The sequence below is a fragment of the Myotis lucifugus genome, unplaced genomic scaffold (assembly GCF_000147115.1).
Source record: "Myotis lucifugus unplaced genomic scaffold, Myoluc2.0 scaffold_398, whole genome shotgun sequence".
Taxonomy (NCBI): domain Eukaryota; kingdom Metazoa; phylum Chordata; class Mammalia; order Chiroptera; family Vespertilionidae; genus Myotis; species Myotis lucifugus.
In genome coordinates this window covers 291,241-311,071 of record NW_005871446.1, presented here as the reverse complement: position 1 = coordinate 311,071, position 19,831 = coordinate 291,241, and positions in this window count along the sequence as shown.

Genomic DNA, 19,831 nt, shown 5'->3' with positions numbered 1-19,831 from the left:
GGGGAGGAGGGCCTCTTTGACATCGAGGACGACATCATCTATACTCAGGACTTCACGGGGCCTGGACAAGTCCCCGAAGAGGAGGCCAGTCAGAACGGACAGAGTCGGGGCCTGCCCAAGAACATGTGCATGAATGGCACCGATTCAGTGCCGCTAAGCAGCAGATCGAGGGCAGAGCGCCGGGCCAGTGCCGCCTCCAACCCTGCCCGCAAGGCCTGTTCTGCAAGCGGCAGTGAGGGCGGTCGGCCAGAGCCCGTCTCGGAGAGCCCTGACCAAGTGCCATGGCCCAGGTCCTCTTCAGTCTTCCCAACGACTGCTGGCTCACCGCTGACCACACAGGAAGGCCACCGCCACACCCTTCGTACTGACTGCCCCTCAGGAAGCTAGGGGGAAGTTCTGGAGGGCTGTTGCTGGGGACAGCAGAGACTGGGGTCTGTTCCCCCTCCCCTGCTGTGCACTCCCCAGGTATTGATACAGGCAGACTGATAGAACTAAACATATTAACAGTAATGTCACCCAGGGGTGGTAGGATTATGGGTAGTTTTTAATGGAATGTGAATGTGTGCCTGTGTGTGTTAATATGCACACATGCATGCACAAACATGGGTATATTTTCAGATATTTTTGCAGTGACTGTGCCTTACTTTTATAATAATAATGAAAGTGATGTAGAGAAATATTCTTAATGTCACCTCTGTGTAAAACCACTTTTTTATTTTGCCGCACAGCAATAAGTGTCTCCTTCAAGAATACTTCATTTTGCTCTCTCCCAAAGTTGCAAAAACAACTCTGATAATGAGTAGTTTATTTTCAGTAATAACATATTGGCTCTACTTAGGGAACTAGCTCACAGAACTTTTCCCTATGGCAAAACAGAAATGTCACACACCAAGTTATTACAGGGTTTATGCTAACTCTGGCATTTTACATGCTTAAGCTCATTATTATTCTCATTAGTTTTATGACTGTTAATAGCAATGCTATTTATAGGATGACTTAACCTTTACAGATTTCAATCAAAGACTTGAACACTCGTTGAAGGATGTGTCTAGAATGTAAGAGGCTGTATCTCTGAGTGATTTTCTCTAGTGGGGAGCATCCTTTGATCCTCAATGTATTTAAATGACTGGGTTGTCTCACCAGAGAAAAATCAAGAAACAATGATCAGTAAAGGTATAAAACTCATGAATGAATGATTGGTTTTCATAGGAATATGTGTGAATGTCAAATATACATATGAAAAGAAAACACCTATGGGGTATTTTTTAGATATTCCCTTTAATATATGTAATCTTAAACTAGGCAAGGAATAAGACCTTTAGAACAAGAGCCTTATTTTTTAGCTAAAGCTGTTCTGGAATTAAATCTGAGCAGTTAAACTATAAAAATTCAGAGGGATACAAATATAGAAAACACTATTTTAATTGTGAAGAATATAGCAAGGACACCGCTGTTCACTTTTGCCAACAGACGGTTTCAGCTGTCCAGCCCAGTCATTATATTCTTCACCATAGAGTTGTTCACTAGTCTGTGTCAGCTGTGTTTCTGCATAATTGTGAGGTGTTTTATAAGCATTTTTAAAGCCATAAAACCAATAAGGAATAACATATCTCCCATCATTTTATGAACTTCAGAACAGTTTATAAAGCATGACAATTACCTGTTGTTTAAAAGAACCATCTGATGGCAGAAACATTAAGTTTGACAAGGTCATCTTTTGCTGGGGATGTGATGAGATAGCTGCAGTGGTACTCAGTGGTGGAAATGCCTGTCATACCACGCCCATGGAGACGGGACCCACAGAGATGATTAAAGTACTGCCTCCCCGCTCTAAATCTACCCACTTATACTCTGCTTCTTGCCGCTAGGACCAGGACTCTCCAGCCACCCTTCTGTTTGTCAGGTGGCTCTAGGTTAGGATATGTCAACAGAGGCACCAGAGGGAGTCTGAGAAACTAGAGAAGGTGGAAGGGACTTGCTCCTTCCTGTCTGTTTCATGGAGGCTTCCTGTCTGCTTTCAGTTTTCCTCATACTTACAAACTCCTGTTCCCCACAGAGACATCACCTTCTTCTTCAAGATCTGGGTCGCAAGCCCACAGGACTCCCCATTCCAAACTCAGAACCAGCCAGTCAGGCAGTACATCTCCTCACATGTCTGGGTTATAATTCCGTAGGGTTCCTCCGCTGAGGGCTGATAATCACTTCCTACATTTGCTGACTGTTTGATTCCTTAAAAGCTCTCTTTTTTACCTTCTCATCGATTCATAACCCTAGTGAACAACTCTATTAGATTCTGCTGATTCAAATAAATTGTGTGCTTTCTGTTTCCAATTTGAACTTTGATTAGTTAGTTGGGCTGCTTAGACAAATTACATAGACTGGGGGCTTAAAAAATAAACATGTATTTCTCACAGTTTTGGAAGCGGAAAGTCCGAGATAAAGGTTCCAGCATGGTCAGGTTCTCGTGAGGACCATCTTCTAGGTTGTAGACTCCTGATATCGCATCCTTACATGGCAGAAAGAGATCAAGCTAGCTTTCTACACTTTTAAGAAAAGCACTGATCCCATTCATAAGAGCTCCACCTTCATGACCTGATCAACTTCCAAAGGCCCCGCCTCCCAATACCATCACTTTGGGGGTCAGGATTTCAACATATGAATTTGGGGGGACATATTCAGTCCATTGCAGACCCTAACTGATACAAAAAAGAACCTGTCAATATCTAGCAAACATGACATGATTTTACCCTTCGACCCATCAATATCATGTCTAGTACTCTGTGCAAAAAATCATATGGTCTAGCATTTTCCTTGAAGTGCTATTTATAAGAGTGGTTATTGAAAACAAAAAAGTCTATAAATCATACATGCACATAACGGAGTATCATAAAGTTGCAGAAAGGAATGGGACAAGGCTCTACATATTTCTATGGTGTGATCACTACGATATGTGGCTAGGAAAACAAAAACAAAAAATAACAGGGAAAGAATATGTGTAGCATGCTGCTATTTGTTTACAAACGAATAAAATAAGAGCGTGTGCAGCCAGGGCAAAATAGACTGTTACCTCCTAAGGCACCCCATTAAATTATCATCAGATTTCTCAGTAGAAACATTACAAGACAAGAGAGAGGCAAAGGAAATATTTAAAATACTGGAAGAGAAAAACCACTAACCAAAAGTAGTATATCCAGCACAAACACCCTTTAAATATGAAGGAGTAATATAGGCTTACACACACACACACACACACACACACACACACACACACACAGTTGAGAGAATTAGCCACCACAACACCTGCATTACAACAGATGTTGAAAGGAGATCTGCTATTGGAAATAAAAAGACAAAAGTATACAAAACTTTGAGTAGAAAAATTAACTGATAGACAGAAGCAAGAAAACACAAATCTACTATATAATAGTGCTGGAAGCTATCTAGTCTACACTATCATGAAAGTGCAAACAGGGAACTCAGAAGGCTGATGGACCTTGAGCTTTGGCAAGGGCTAAAGCTATGCGATTGTTCTGTCGAGACAATGGTGGCTCAAGCAATTTCCTGACCTAATAGTCTCAAAGTAAATCTTTACTAATATTTACTGACCTTTAAGATAATCTGTCTGCTACTGGATTGCCTGCCTGACTAAGGACAAGATGTTTATCTAAAATTGAATAAAAAGTTAACAGGGCCTGGGCACCAGTGAAGCCTTTCCACTAGAGAAAGACTCTCTGCCTGGCCCCCATGATTTCCAAATTCATATTTCTTGTCTAGTGTGTTCATTTGTGTGTGGCCCTTCTCCAGATCCTGAACCTTAGCCATGCAGGTTGCAGCTTTCACATAATAGGTTATTAAACAATTATAACATGTTAAAGGGGGAAAAGAGGGCATTAAATATAACTACAGCATTTTGGTAACATTTGCACAACATTAAAAGGTATAATTTATGACAACAAGATCATAAAAGGAAAAGGTCTGAACAGGTACAGGTAAATGATGACAAGAGGCAATCCGAAGAAAAAGTGCTATTGTAGGTATGAGACATTTTACACAAACCTAATGGTGACCACGAAACAAATATTCAGAGATGACAAACAAATATTTTTTAAAAAGGAAATAGAGAAAAATATCATAGAAAACACCAAACTAAAATAGAAGATAAAAAGAAGAGAAAAAATACAATAGAGATACAGAGAAACCTGAAAAAAATTAAAATGGCCATAGTGGGTCCTTTTATACCAATAATCACCTAAAATGTAAATGTAAATCACAAAACAACAGAATACACATTCTTCTCAAGTGCACATGGAACATTCTCAAGGACAGACCATATGTTGAAGCACAAAACTAGTCTCAATAAATTTAAGGAAACTGAAATTATACAAAGCATATTTTCAGACCACAACAGTATGAAACTAGAAATTAACTACAACGAGATGCTGGAAAAAACACAAATTTGTGGAGATTAAACAACATTCTACTGAAAAACTATTGGATCAAAAATAAATAAAAGATCAAAGATACAGAGAGACAAATGAAAATACAACATACCAAAATTTGGGGGATGCAGCAAAGGTGGTACCAAGAGGGAAGTTTATAGTATGACAGGCCTACCACAAGAAATAAGAAAAATCTCAACTAAACATTCTAACATTATATCTTAAAGAACTAGAGAAAGAACAAATGAAGACCAAAGTCAGTAGAAGGAAGGAAATAATAGAAATTAGAGCAGATATAAATAGAATAGAGAACAGTAAGAAAAAAGAAAAAAATTAATGATACAAAGAAGCTGTTTCTCTGAAAAGATAACAAAAATTGACAAACCTCTTAGTGCCTAGATTATCTAAGAAAAAAAAGAGAAAAGACTCAAACAAATAAAATCAGAAACGAAAGAAAAGTTACAACAGACACCACAGAAAAAGACAATATAAGAATACTATAGGCCATCAAATTTGAGAATCTAGAGGAAATGGACAAATTCTTAGAAATACATAACCTTCCTAGAGTGAAACATGAAGAACTGAAAAACTTAAATAGACCAATCACTGACAAGTAAATTGAAAGAGTAATCATAAACCTCCCAAAAAACAAAAGTCTTCTAAACATGCAAAGAAGATTTAATACCCACTCTTCTCAAAATCTTGCAAAAAACTGAAGGAGAGGGGACATTTCCTAATTCATTTTTATGAGGCCAAATTACCTAGATACCAAAAACAGAAAAAGACAACATACACAAAAAAGAATATTATAGGCCAGTATCTCTGTAATTCACAAAAGAAATACTAGCAAATGAATACAACAATACATTGAAAGGATTACACATCACAGTCAAGTGGGGCTCATTCCAGGGATGCAAGGATGGTTCAGCATCTGCAAATTGATCAATGTGATACTACACATTAACAAAATAAAAGACACAAATCATTGGATTATATCAATAGATGCATAAAAAAGCATTTAACAATCTATAACATCAATTTAATATTTAAAAACATTCAACAAAATGGGTAGAGAATGTAAGTACCTCAACTTAATAAGGGCCATATATGACAAAACCTCAGCTGATGAAAAAGTCAGTGTTGAAAAACTGAAAGCTTTTCCTCTAATATCAGGAACAAGACAAAGATGCCTACTCTCATCACTGTTATTCAAGATAGTACTGAAATCCTAGTCAGAACAATTAGGCCCAAAAAAGAAATGAAAGATATCCAAGTTGAGAATGAATAAGTCCCTATTTGCAATGACATGATTCTATATATAAGAAATCCTAAAGTCTACACTAAAAGATTATTTGAAATAATTAACAAATACAGTAAAGTTGCAGGACATAAAATCAACACTCAAAAATCTATTGCATTCCTATATACAAGCAACAAAATATCAGAAAGAAAAACAGACAAAACAGTCTCATTTACAATTTCAAAAAAAAGATAAAATACCTTAGAATAAACATAACAAAGCTATAAGATTTGTTGAAAGCAACTGAAAACACGAAGAATTGGAAAGATATTCCATGAGCATGGATTTGAAGAATTAACATTGTTAAAAAGGCCATATTACCTAAAGCAATCTACAGATTTAATGCAATTCCCATCAAAAGCCCAATGACATTTTTCATGGAAATAGAAAAAAAAATCCTCAAATTGATATAGAACCAAAGACATACAATAGAATAGCCAAAGCAATCTTCAGAAAATGAACAAAGCTGGAGTATCACACTCCCGACTTCCAACTACACTACAAAGCCAGAAAACCCCAAAAGGTCTTGTATTGTCGGAAAAAGAGACACACAGATCAATGGAACAGAATTGAGAGCCCAGAGATAAACCCACACAAATGTGGGCAACTAATATTAATAAAGGAACCAAAAACATACAACAGTGAAAAGTATCTTCAATAAACGGTCCTGGGAAAACTGGAAAGTCATATGAATGAAAATAGACTGATATCTGATACCATACATAAAAATTAACTCAAATTGGATTACAGATTCGAATTTAAGACTTGAAACAATAAAATACATATAAGAAAACATATGCCCTAGCCACTTTGGCTCAATGGATAGAGCATCGGCCTTTGGATCAAAGGGTCCCGGATTCAACTCCAGCCAAGGGCACATACCTTGGTTGAAGGCTCCTCACTGGCCTGGGGCCCTGGTTGGGCTCCTGCAAGAGGCAACAAATCGATGTGTTTCTCTCACATCGATGTTTCTCTGTCTTTCCTTCTCTCTTCTACTCTCTCTAAAAAAATCAATAGAAAAATATCTTCCGGTGAGGACTAAAAGTTTCAACCCTCATCTCATGGTTGGCTGCTCTGGCAAACAGCCCCCATCCCAAGGTGCTTTCCAAAATCACCTTCATTAACATAACAAAGATACCTTGATGGTACTTCATAATTCTCTCAGTACTCAGGAAATTCCAAATTTGTGCCAGGAGCTTTGTGCCAGAAAAGGGAGGAAAACCAAATACATATTTCCTATTACCAATCACAATATCCCAAGTTTGAAATAATGAGTTTTCATAATCATTAATAAAATTAAACTTTAAAAAAGTTTACAGCCATAACCGGTTTGGCTCAGTGGACAGAGCGTCGGCCTGTGGACTGAAAGGTCCCAGGTTCGATTCCGGTCAAGGGCATGTACCTTGGTTGCGGGCACATCTCCAGTAACGAGTGTGCAGGAGGCAGCTGATCGATGTTTCTCTTTCATCGATGTTTCTAACTCTCTCTCTCCCTTCCTCTCTGTAAAAAATCAATAAAATATATATTTTTTAAAAGTTTACAAACTTTACAAACATATAGAAACTCTATCCATTGACATTGTTTCTACAAATACCAAACCCAACAGCAGTGAGTGTCCAGATCACGTCTCTAAATGCTGTTTCCGACTAAGAGGAGCCAGAACTCCTTCTATGAAATGGCAGGTGTAGGTCTGGGGAAGAACATGTACGAAGTGAGTGAAGAACCTCTTGTTATACCAGAAAGCAAAGAAGCTATGAAGGACAGCTGGGTTCTCTCAAAAGGATCCAAGAGCCAACCTGAAGAGACTCCATTAGAACATTTCCACTTGACCTGTAATTAATGAGTCCAGGCAATGATCATCAATGCCTGGTCACATCACACACACACACACAATGACAACCGGATATCAGGTACCTCCTGGTAAAAGTTGACATCATCTACAAAGTATTCTTGTGCAAAACATGGAAACATATTCAAGCTTCAAGAAAAACATGGAAACATAATCAAGCTTCAAGATATATGTATTGTCCTGGCTGGCTTGGCTCAGTGGTTGAGTATTGACCTATGAACCAGGAGGTCATGGTTCGATTCCTGCTTGTGGGCTCAATGCCCAGTAAGGGGTGTGCAAGAGGCAGCCGATCAATGATTCTCTCTCATCATCGGTGTTTCTATTTCTCTCTCCCTCTCCCTCACTCAAATCTCCCTCTCCCTCACTATATATATATATATATATATATATATATATATATATATATATATATATATATATATATATATATATATATCTGAAAACAAAACCAGCAGCAAATGCTATACCTGAAAACAAAACCAGCAGCAAATGTTCGACGGGTGGAGTCAGACCCGACCTTGGTTTAGCAACCTCAGTATTTAAGTTCTGGCTAATAAAGAATTCAGAGACAAGACTCAAACTATATAAGAGAATGTTTATTTAGAAAGTCACAGAAATAGAAGTGAGCTATAGAAGAAATAGTCTCAGTGTTATCTGTGGAAGTGGGGTGTCCACCAGTGGAAGTGGGGGATCCCTTTCCCCACTGGGTGCTAGGAATTGGTTTCTTATACCCCTGAGAAAAAGGAATTCCCTAAGACTAGAATGGAATAGGGAATGATTTTTATTTGCATGGAGTCATAACCCTCTGTTTCAAAAGTCCCATTTCCCTTACCCAGTCCTGGAAAAGGCATAGCTGGGGATTCAGCAGAGATAAAAGCAAAGCTAGCCAGTGTCGAGTTGCAGTTCCATGGAGGAGCTGGGTCCGATGCAGCATCAGGCTAGTTTCAGTCCATTCATCCGTTGTGTGGGGTCCACAAGGCCGTGAGCAAAGTGGGCAAATGCAGGGGAGTGAGCCCCCTGCAACAAGAAAGCCAGGAGTGTGGGCTAGCAAGAGTACAATAGAGGGGACCCCTTTGTTTAGTGCTTAAATATAAAATCATCCTGTGCTTGCAGTGGCCACACCTATACGCCTCCTCTGGCCAATGCCCTGTTCCCAGGTATGACTGACAGGCAAGCACCCTCCATATTGTTATGCCCAGATTTCAAGATCCCCATTAGACCACACCAGGGAGCCAGCCGAGTCCGATGCAAAAGCAGAGAGTCTTTTATTCGAACTAGTTTGGCTCCCCGACCACACTCACCGATGCAACAGTAAGCCAAGTGGCAGAGAGAGGCCTAACCCGGCGTGAAGAGGAGTTTTATAGGGGGGTGGAGTCAGGGTAGGAGAGGGGACTGTGGGTCCTGCCGATTAGCCAGGCGCAAGTCGGTGTCTTGTTCCTGGGTGTGGCTAGCAGAGGCTTAGACTTCCAGGAAGAAGCTCCTTGCCGAGCACATGGATGCCCCAAAATGGAGGACACAGGGTAAGATGGAGGGCGTAGTCCTCGACCTTTCACATATGTCACCTAGGCTTTACTGGGCATGCATCTATTCTTTCTTTGTCTAGTTCCCAAAGTGGGGCACACACCCCACAGGGGGTAATTTGATTTTTAAGGGGGGGGCAATTAGAGAATGAGTTAACAGTGAATTTTTTGCATTTCTTATGGTTCAAGGGGCCTCATATACAGTATATAAATATATATTGTGACATACTTATTCATTTCAGTTCTCTATTATATGTTTTGAAACTTTATTTGCTATGTTTTCATATCATTTCATATTATTATTATTTTTTCTTTTTTTGGACTGCCGGCACTGCCGGACCACGCCGCAGGGTTGAATCCTCCGGGCAGACTGCGTGGACCCCACCTGTTTATTATTATTATTATATTATTATTATTATTTAACAATTTCTTAGTGATTTCTTCCTCAGTACTTCAACTGTCCTTCCTTTTATTTTTCTCTTTCATGGATGCCATTTCTTTAGAAGCTTGTTTAGACTAAGTTAATGGCCTTGTAGGCTTCCTCCACATGAATAGGAGTTCATTTTTGAATAATAAGAATTACACATCAGTGGGGGGTCAGGGGGGAGAGAAAGATTTGAGATGCTTAGGTGGGGCATGGCCAAAAAAAGGTTGGGAACCACTGGTCTAGTCCCTCCCCCCAGGACCTGCAGGGCACAGACCTGGAGAGTGTTAAGCTGCAGCTTCTGGCACAAATGCTTTGCCCATATCATCCGGCCTTCCCTTTCCTCCTTTCCTGTTAATTACTTAATCACTGGGTTGAATACAATGGTATCATCAGAAAACAGGTTACAGAGGAAAAGAAGGGGCCCTTGAGCTTAGGAGGGAGAAGGATAAAGGCCATGCGCCCGGGGGAAGAGGACAGGGTGGGAAAGGGGGCAGTGCTCCCAGGAGGGAGAGGCCCTGCGTCCTCCTCTTGAGGATATTCCTCTGGAGGTCTCCAGGGAGGATCCCGATAGATTATTCATCACCGTTCCAGGTGTGTCCTTTCAGGGTCAAGGTCTCTACTGATTGGTTGGCACCAGGGCAGGGGGTCATTAGTCACTGAGGCTGCTCCCGATGTCGGCCAGGACATTGCTCATCTGGTTTTGCTGCTTGTCTGGGCTGGGAGCTAAAAGACACTTGTGGCTTAGATGTTCTCCCTAGAGGTGAGTGCTGAAGGGGTGGTCATACCAGTTCCTCCTCCAGGGGGTCTCCCCCAAGATTGGCAACATGACACAGGAGGAAAGGTCAGGGGAGGGTCTGAGCAGAATGACCAGCGATACAAAAGGTCAGGGGCTCTAAACCGAATGACCAGCGATATGCTGGGGAGGAAAGGTCACCCTGGGGTCAAGGCCCTTGTTTTCCCAGTTTTGCCCAATGTTCACCCTGGTGACCTTCTGTACCTGGCCCATCGTCCTGCTCTGCTAGTGTTTGTCTCCCTGCCTACCACGCACCTATTTTGCAAGAACAGAGGAACATATTGTGACATCATGGAAATGCAATTAACAATACAGGTGTAAGAACACTATGGAACAAACAATCATTTCCCCGACAAATAAACTGCAAGAAAAAAATAGAGTGTACAGATCTGTAAATTAACAGAGAAAAAGTTATGGGCCTAAATTAAACAACAAATTGTAAGACAACTGGAGAAATTTGAACACAGATGGGATATTTTATGACATTTGGAAATTATTTTTAACTTCCTTAATATGGAAATGATATTGTGGTCATATTTTTAAAACAAAATATATGACACATGAAATTGTATAAACTTGGGTATTTTCTTTGAAATTATCAGGTGTGGGGAAGAACTGAGTGAGGATATAGAAGAAATAATATTGTCCAAGACTTTATAATTGCAGAGTCTGGTTCATGAGTGCAGGTGGGTTTATTAGATAATTCTTTTTCCTTTTTCATATGTTTATATTTTCATAATAAAAAGCCCACTTTTAAAAGTCAAAATCAGCCCTGGCCGGTTTGGCTAGAGTGTCAGTGGATAGAGCGTCAGCCTGCGGACTCAAGGGTCGCAGGTTCGATTCCGTTCAAGGGCATGTACCTTGGCTGTGGGCACATCCCCAGTAGGGGGCGTGCAGGAGGCAGCTGATCTATGTTTCTCACTCATCGATGTTTCTAACTCTCTATCCCTCTCCCTTCCTCTCTGTAAAAAATCAATAAAATATATATTTTTTTAAAAAGTCAAAATCATCTGAGTTAGTGTTTTTGGATGTAATTCTTTGATAACTTTTCCTGTTACTTACATTATTATTGCACTAGCTAAGGTTCCATTTCTTCTAGAGTCGACTTTTGTTAATTATATGTAATGCTGTGAAGAAACAATGTATTCATCAGAATTTTTCTTAGATGAAAAATGAATAAGTCCACTCTCTATAGAAATGTTAGCAAACCTGACCGTGGGAAGAACAATGCCTGATAAAATAAAAATTTAAAAATGAGAAATTTCTTGGTTCTATCTGAAAAGAAATGAGGAGAAAGAGAGAGAGAAAGAGAAAGAGAGAGAGAGAGAGAGAGAGAGAGAGAGAGAGAGAGAAAGGGTGAGAAAGAGAAAGATGGTTGATGGCTATGCTATGTAATGAAACTATTCCCCCTTATTCTTGAAGTGAACAGAAACCATCCATACGAAATAAAAGGTTTGCTAATCCTATATAATAAAAGGCTAATATGCAAGTCGACGGAACAGCAGAACGACATGTCACTATGATGTGCACTGACTTCTAGGGGTCAGACGCTCAACTCAGGAGCTGCCCCCTGGTGGTCAGTGCACTCCCACAGGGGAAGCGGCACTCAGCTAGAAGTCAGGCTCATGGCTGGCCAGTGCAGCAGCGATGGCGGGAGCCTCTCCCACCTCCGTGGCAGCACTAAGGATGTCCAACTGCTGACTTAGGCCCACTGTCGGACATCCCCCGAGGCTTCCTAGACTGTGAGAGGGTGCAGACCAGGCTGAGGGGAACCCCCTGCCCCCCGCCAGTGCACAAATTTCATGCACCGGGCCTCTAGTAATAGATAACATCTAGTGAGCATTTACAATGTGCCAATCAGCTTTGCTAAGCACTGTATACACATTAGCTCACTCACGCTTCATCACAATTGTTTGAGGTAAGAATCATTACCACTGTTTTCAAAATGAGGAAACCGAGGCACCGAAAGGTGAAATATTTTTCCCATGTGACACAACCACAGCAGTAGAAAGTGGAGTCAGGGCTAAAACCCAGGATGGAAGGCAAATGACTCCAGGAACTTCATTCTTCATTCTTTATACAGCAGGGCAGGGTTCAGAAAACTGTCCACAGGCCCAGCACAGCCAGGAGCCTATTTTAGTACCTTTTTTCCGTGTGGGGTGTGTGGTGGCTGTTCTGCTTGGGGTTGTGGGGCTTACGGGGTCCAGGGCCTGCTAGGCAGCCAGCGCCGCACAGCCAGCACCGCAGGACCAGGTCGCACTGCTGGTTGTGTGTCCCGGGCGACAGGAGGGCCAGCTGTGCCCGCTGGTAGCTGTCAAAGTCCTCGGTGGGTGTCAGCTGTGGGTGTCAGCTGCCTGCAGCGGGAGAAAGACCTGGAAGCCACCCTGGCCTTGGAGGACAATGAGGAGGAGGAAGGAAAGGTAGCGCCCCCAGCAAGCCTTTGCCCGTGGGGAACCAGTACGAATGCGCAGTGAATGCCAGGGATGTGTACCTGTTCAGCACCTCATCCCTCAGGGCGCCTTCTATAACCGCAGCTCCACTTTTATTCTTGAGAGCTAAGAAAGTTGTTACATTTTTAAAAGGTTGTAAAAAAGCATATGCGCCAACAAAACTTTAAAAAGCTGACCAGCCCGTGCTCTACCACCTTGCTAGGGTTTCCATGTGGAAAATGGAAAGGGGCAGCACATTGACACCTGCTGTGAGTGTCTGGACGTTAAGGTCAGCCACAGGCTGCGGGAGCGTGGATGCTGTGAGAAAGATGAACAAGTCACAACATCTCGAAGCATGAGAAGGTCTTTGGATTGCCACAAGAAAATAGAAGTAGCATTTGAACCAAAATCAACTGAATCTCTGAGAGGTGGAAGCTACCACAGATATTGCTTAGATAGATAGATAGATAGATAGATAGATAGATGATAGATAGATAGATAGGTATTTGTCAGAATATTTGGTTTGGGTCAGGCACAGGCACGTGGGCAGTGTCACTGAGTGGCTCTGGCCTTCTTTTTCATTCAGGTTATAACCTAACACCTCTCAAGCCACAGAGACGCATGTGCATTTTTAAGTCACAATGAAACGAGGTTGCACTAGTCCATGTGTTTGCACCTGTTTAATGGGGGTCCTAGTTGGGAACTGCTATTGATAGCATCAGACAGAGCAGAATAATTCGGGTTCAGGCCACCGATTGTCAGGTGCAGTTCCTACTTGACAAGTGGCAGTGTTGGATCGAGGCCACAAAGAGATTGCTAACTGTACATCTGGGGTAAGGTGTTCCCACCACTGGTGACAGGGTTGTTTAATCCATCAGCCTACAGTCTTCCCAGCTGGACCAGAGACCAGACCAGCAGCTATGTCATTGATAACATCCCAAGAATCAGTAAAAACATATATGAGTTTCATCACAGGGAGTATTGGCCAGAGTGATAAGAATGGCCTTGAGCTGTGCCCACTGAGTGGACAGCAGCAGCAGTGTTCAGGGTGGCAGCCCAGGGGACACTGAGAGGGTTCAGCTCACTGAACCATCACTAACCAGGCGCAGGTGCTCAGGTGAACCTCTGTGAATGGGGCCCCATGGAGCCAGTGGCTTTACTTCAGGCGGCATAATGCAAATAAAGTTTCCCCTTTAGCTGCCAATTTTTCATATAAACTGAGATGCTGCTGGGACCAGGCCACTGCATCCTTGAATATTCTATTTCCACTTGACAAGGGAGGTATATTGAGCCTTTTCCTTATTAGTTGTCAAGTCTAAGTTGACACACCCCAAAATGGGGACAGCAGACTGCAGTGTGTAGCTGGGTAAAGAGGTGTAGTTGGTGCCTGCTTCCAGAAGGTGGCGGTGTTGTATTAGGAAACTGCCTCTGCGTTTTGCAACAGAACTAAAGCTCTGACTTTCATTTCTTCTCAGATTTTACTGATTTTCCCTAGACGGCTGGGAAGCGGACCGAGGTTACCTCTCTACATGCCACAGTCCCCGAATGCAAGAAAACCTTCTGGACTTCATGAGCATTCACAGCACAAGCGCGTATGACATAAGCATCTTTCATATATTTGGCACTGACAGTCACAATGATACTGACTCTGCTCAAAAGGTCCTCCCTACAAGGTCACTTTAACTTTCCTTTCCCAGACACATCAGTGTAAATGTGGACCTCCCCCCCCCACCCCCCTGCATAGCAGGGTGCTGAACCTCCACATTAGAGACGGTTGGGGCTGGATAACTACTTGCTCGTGGAAACATTCTGTTTACTCTAAAGTGTTTAGCAGCATCCCTGCTTCTACCCAATAAATGCCGGAAGTACACACATACACCCTCCAGTTGGGACAATTCAGGATGGATCCAGACATTGTCACATGAGGGGGTTGGAGGGATTAAACTGACCTGATTGAGAACCACTGCCCTCTGGGATCATGGACCAATGGACCAAGAAGTCTAACAGGCATATTAAGGGCTACAACTGCTGAAAGTCCAGGAAGTAGAAGGGAAGAAGAAGACAGGCTGTGGAGGATGGCTTTTTTTTACATTCAATATTACTGCAATATAGTTTCAGGTGTACTGCTCAGTGGTCAGACCATCATACATTTTACAAAGTGCTCCCTCCCTTGATCTTTCCAGTACCCCCACCTGGCACCACACATAGTGATTACAACGTTATTGACTGTATTCCCTATACTGTACTTTACACACTGTGACTATTTTGTAACTACCAATTTGTACTCTTAATCCTTTCACTTTCTTCACTCAGTACCTTAACCCCCTGGCAACCATCAGTCTGTTCTCTTTATCTATGAGTCTGTTTCAATTTAGTTTGTTTGTCTTTTCATTTTGTCGATGGTTTTCTTTGCTATACACAAACTTTTTATAGAATTTGATATAGTTCCATTGGTTTATTTTTTTCTTTTGTTTCTCTTGCCCAAGGAAGATATATATCAGGGAAAAAATCTCACTAAGAGAAATGTCAGAGATTTCACTGCCTATGTTTTCTTCTAGGCGTTTTATGGTTTCAAGTCTTGTATTTAAATCTTTAATCCATTTTTTTGTATGTGGTGTAAGAAAGTGGTCTAGTTTCTCTTTTGTGTGTGTGTGTATCTGTCCAATGTCCCAACTCCATTTATTGAATAGACTGTCTTTACACCATTGTATGTTCTCGCCTCCTTGTCAAATATGAATTGCTCATAGAGGGGTGTGTTTATTTCAGGGATCTCTATTTTGTTCCTCTGATCCATATGTCTGTTTTTATGGCAGTATCATGCTATTTTGATGACGATAGCCTTGTAGTACAGGTTGATATCAAGTAGCATAATGCCTCTAACTTTGTTCTTTTTCAAGATTGATGTGGCTATTCAGGGTCTTTTGTGGCTCCATATAAATTTTTGAATTAGTCTAGTTCTGTGAAATATGCCATTGGTATTTTGATAGAAAGCGCATCAAATCTAAAGGTTGCTTTGGGTAATGTGGACATTTTAATGATGTTAATTCTTCCTACCTTCCGGGGCTGACCGGCAGGTCCTGAACGATGGATGAATGATTACTCTGACACAAGTGTCTGTGAAAGAGATGCTAAGGGACTACTTGGCTCTAGCCACCAAACAGCCCTGTTCGCCTTCCTCCTTAGGCTTTTATTGTAACAACAGCTCGAACTAAAATTAACTATTAGATACTATCAGTAGGGTAAGCATCCTTGAGAGAACACCTGCATCCACAGTGTCTTTCAAACAAGGATGTTTTGAAATCTAAACATAAAGATTCTAGTAACTCCCCCCTCCCCCGGGGTGGGCTCAGATTTGTTTGAAAAAGTCAAGGCAGGGTCTGCCACCTTCAGCAAGGTCCCCCAGAGGCCCCTGACCTTTCAGAGAATCCTCCTTACAGACTTTCCAACCAACTCCCATGCTTCCCCACACCTACCCATGAGCATGGTATATTATTCCAGGACCTGAGATTTTACTCTACAAAAGTTAACAATTGAACCTGTTACCATTTGGTGGATGTTGGCAGAAGACATAAGATTCTTGGGTCAGAGATGAAGTACTTTATTACTCATACACAACCAGCAGCATGAACATAATGTTGCACCAGTTCGCAATGGGTACAACAGGTACAGGCCCAGGTGGGTCTATGCATACAGTGAGTTTACTTTGGAGCCGAGGGAAAATGAGCTCGGGGAATCCACTGCTTTCACAGTAAATGGAAGGCAGGTCAGTCGGAAATGCCCAGAAGGAAGGACAAAGAGACTAAAGCCGTGGTCAGCAAACTGCAGCTCTCGAGCCACATGCGGCTCTTTGGCCCCTTGAGTGTGGCTCTTCCTAAGCCTTAGGAGTACCTTAATTAAGTTAATAACAATGTACCTACCTATATAATTTAAGTTAAAAAAATTGGCTCTCAAAAGAAATTTCAATCGTTGTACTGTTGATATTTGGCTCTGTTGACTAATGAGTTTGCCGACCACTGGACTAAAGCATGGGAAAGAGTCAAGAGAGCATACGAGACATAGAGGCTACAGTAAGACTTTAAAAATTACTTACACTAATATGTGAAAGCAGTCTCTTCGTAAACTGGGAATGGAAATGAGTCCAATAAACGACAAGAGTGCTGCCTTTTTAAACTCTCAGTTGTCAATGTTATCAAGTCATTGTCTGAAGAAAAAAAAAAACTAGTGAGTAGCAGCAGTCTCTGAACAATGACCTCACTGCATCCCCGGGTGCACCTACAGTGCAGGGCTGCACTCGGCTGTGCTGTTATCAAGGAGAAGACGCCCTGCAATAAGTGAATAGGGAATCCTAGACTCTATGATAGACCAACGTTCCCTCCCAGGACTCCTAAGCTCCTCTTCTTTCGTGCAGAGGGTAAGTAATGTATAACCTTAGGGTATCCAGTGATTTCACTTCAATAAAATTGCATGTGGTTGCATAGAGGTTAAAAGCACAAGCCTTTGTTCCAACCCCAGCATCAGCATTTACGAGTCATGTGACCTGAAGCAAATTATGTGAAGCAAATTCCGAATCTCGTTTGTGAAGTGGCCACAGTGTCGCCAGCCTCGAAGGGCTGTTGGGAAGATTTCATGGGGCGTTTAGTCACGTTTGGCTCTTATGATGAGCCAAGGCCAAGGGAATGGCACTTGATTGCTAAGAAGGTGGTCAAATGACCCTGGCTCCCCGGAAAGGCAGCTCGGGACTTGAGGCACTTGGTCGGTAAGAAAGAGAGCACAAAATTAAGACTATAACAGGTGTGGAGGGGGTGGCAATTACATACTTTGGGGGGTCAGTATGAGGCTAAGAACTGCCTTTCCTTATAGCACTTTTTTTGAGGAGCAAAACATTTATTTCAAACTTCCTCGCGTGTGAGGCAGACATCATTCGGTGATGAGCTTTGGTATTCTAAAGTCCCTTTACACAAACATTTCAGGAAAGACTACCTCATACTTTGTTTATTGCCAAAAAGATGTCTCCCTCTGTGTTATGAGAATACTGCACAGCAGACAGGTCAACAGAGAGCAATAAAGCAGGGGCAGAAGAAACTGGCTGTAAGTCAGTCAACAAACATGTATGTAGTGCCTACTATGTGCCAGGCTCCTGTTAGGGTGATGAACAAACTGACATGGTCGTGCCCTCATGGAGCGAATATTTCCAGGGAGCAGCTCCCTGGTGCCGATCTTGGACCTGCTAGAGCCCAGTCACCTACAGCACTTAGATTCCTCAGGCTCAGTGCAATCCCACCTGCCCTAATGAGTCAGATGTTCTGGGAAGTGGGGGACACAGGAGGCTGTATTTTTATGTTTTTTAAATCTGCCTCCAAGTATATGTTTTTATTGATCTGGGAGAGAGCGAGAGAGAAACATCCATTGGTTGCCTCACAATTGCACCCCAACCGGGGGTCGAACCCGAAACCTGGGTATGGAATCGAACCCGTGACCTTCCTGTGTAAGGCACGATGGTACAACCAACTGAGACACACTGGCCAGGGCAAAGAGGCTGTATTTTTTAAAATATTTTTTATTGATTTCAGAGAGAGGAAGGGAAAGGGAGAGAGAGAGATAGAAACATCAATGATGAGAGAGAATCATTGATCAGCTGCCTCCTGCATGCCTGCAACACAGACATGTGCCCTGACTGGGAATTGAACTGGTGACCTCCTGGTTCAACCACTGAGCTACACTGGCCAGGGAAGGAGGCTGTATTTTTAATAGGTGCCCCCTGGTGATGCTACGAAACACCCAGTCTGGGACCCACCACTGGTGTCTCTCAAAGGGTGGTCAGCTTCTCGAACGTGGTCTTTGTAAGAGTGCAGCCTGGGATGTATGCTTCCAGTGCACCAAGATGCTTGGGGACTGCTCTAGACGGCCTTTATCTTACATCACTTCCTTTCCATCAAATAACATGTCTGAACGTGCATTATAAATTGTGAAGCTGTGGAGGAGAGACGGTTCCATGACGTGACCGCTGCTGGGACCCTCCGGCTGGACCTGGGCCAGAACAGATTGCTTACCAAGCCCCCCTTAGAGACAGTGTGATTGTAAACGAGGTTCATTCTGCCATAAATCAGCCTCCGCCTGCCTCTGGCTATGTGCTGGTTCCTAGAACAGGCCATTACCCTGACCTGGCCCGGCCTGTGAAGCAATTTCCTGTCCTTGGTAGCAGTCACGGACTAGTAGCTCTCATCATCTCCGCCCCCTTCACCCGGTGTAATCCCCGGCGCCTGGCGAGCATGTGGAGAGTGTCCGCTTTGCCTCGCAGCTGCTCAGATGCACCTGCTATGTACGTTTCCCATAATAGGCCCCGCTAGCTGCCAGACGAGAGTGGCCGCCTCTTTCTTCAGTTTTTCCTGCCTCCCGCTGACAGAGGTAGCTTTTCGGTCTCAGGGCTTTTCCCTGGGTCTGCGGGTAAAAACAAAAGCACGAAACGAAGTTAGCTGGGGCCAGTTTTTTGGACCCTTCTATACACTGAGTCAGCCCGATTCACGTAAGTAACTGAAGTCAGGGGGAGTGCAACGAGACATTCCTGAGATTGTAACGGGTCCAACCAAACCCTTATGGTTCTTCTTACACTAGCTGGGGCTCCTGCTGCTAAGGCAGCTAGAAAGAGCAATGCTGGTACCTCACCTGGGACCCTTCTGCCACTGGGCGCAGACCTGCGGTGCGTGAGCAGGTCCCTCTCCCGGGTGGCTTCCTCTCAGAAGGTCCATGAAGCCTGTGCACTCCTCTGGGCCACGTGCAGAATCTTTTGTTATGACAGGACTATTTCCCAGGCAGTCCCCTGCTTGAGCATAGTAAATATGACTCAGAGCCCCCTAAAACCAGCGGGGGGCAAAACTACGGCCCCGCGGCCTGGATCCGGCCCGTTTGAAATGAATAAAAACTAAAAAAAAAAAAAAAAGGCCCGTACGGTTTTTATGTAATGATGTTTACTTTGAATTTATATTAGTTCCACACAAACACTCCAATCATTGCTTTTTGTTCCCGGCCCTCTCGGTCCCAGTTTAAGGAACCCATTGGTGGCCCTCGAGTCAAAAA